The sequence below is a fragment of the Opisthorchis viverrini genome (assembly GCF_000715545.1).
Source record: "Opisthorchis viverrini unplaced genomic scaffold opera_v5_654, whole genome shotgun sequence".
Taxonomy (NCBI): Eukaryota; Metazoa; Platyhelminthes; class Trematoda; order Opisthorchiida; family Opisthorchiidae; genus Opisthorchis; species Opisthorchis viverrini.
The window spans coordinates 50,718-52,152 of NW_008752324.1; positions in this window are offsets into that span (position 1 = coordinate 50,718).

Consider the following 1,435-nt stretch of genomic DNA (forward strand, 5'->3'; position numbering starts at 1 on the left):
TACAGCTGCATCTTCTGAACGTGGTCTATAAACTGTTCCAACGGATGTTAAAAAGTAGCATAACTTCGTATACCAACAGCACATACAACTCATCAGATGTGGCTGTAAAGAAGATGAACGAGGAATACTGATTAGTATGGAGTTCAAGCGTACTAAGGCGTATTTGGGAAGCTGGCCTGTCGATGAATAGAGGCAAGAAACAAATCACTCAAAGTTTGGTGACACTTCTGGGGCACGAAGTGTGTAAGGGAAAGAAGAATTCACTGCCAAAAAGCTGACAATGATAAAGGACCGCGCAGTCCTAAATTTATAGCCCAATTTATAGTAGTTTGTTGGACAATCGGTGAATATAGCCGACGTGTCAAGGATTTCAACACAATTTCTGCTCCACTGATGACGTAAAAAAGCATTGTGGAGTCTGTGCGTTTACCATAGTTTTTGTCGCCTGGTTTGTGCGCAAACCGTTGCCAGGGCTCCGAAAACCCATCCCACGCCATCTCACAACTGCTCAGGCTAGTGACCTGTGTTTCAGTGCGGTCACCGGGCAGACGCATCGGGCTATCGAATATACTAGCTGTGTCCTGATAAACGCTGAACCAGGGTAATCGCCTATTGGAAAAGAATTCCAAGAGATTGTCTGGGCCCTTATTACGTGGGTGACATAGTTGCTGGGCAGAGGGTCTCACATCGAAATTGATCACAAGCCCCTTGGGTGTTTCAGGATCACTAGAAGGTGGTGCGGAGAATTGCGCTCTGGGCTTTCCGGTTATAAGAAATTGACTTTGCAATCAAGCACGTACCTAGGAATAAAGACTGATTGTGAAAGCCACGGGTTGGACCTGAGGCCTCAACGATCAATATTGGCGCCAACAACCCTGTCGTCGTGGATTGCGTACTACGGAAGTTTGCACCGCCATTTTGGACGGAAGGAAACGCGGTGCACTTCCATAGGCTCAGGCTGATTGGAGCTGACACAGTATTTAGGAGCGCCAACAATTCGATTGCACCGCCCGCAATCCCTCATATCTTGAGGCGAAAGATGTCGAACAGCACAATATGGCACAGGCTGGGTGCGCCAAGATATACTTATTGCTTTGGCAGAGGGTCCACAGGTCAGGGATGGAAAGTCAGGTACCGAACTACATAGAGGACCGCGAAGGTACTAATTGATGGAAAGAGACACGAGAGGGGATACTCACCTCATGGTACTTATATTGGTATCAGAGGGCGGGAATTTGTGGTGCGTTGAAATCATGGGCCCATTTCAGGTGACAGTCAATGAAAATCAATATGCCGTACGAATGACAGAGCACCTTGCGCCGTAGATCAAAGCGTTGTCATATCCAATTAAAGGGTCACCCAATCAGTGAAGCGATATTGCTTCCCATCTTGGCAAACCGTGTGGTGCCAAAAATGCTACTAAGAAATCAAGTGG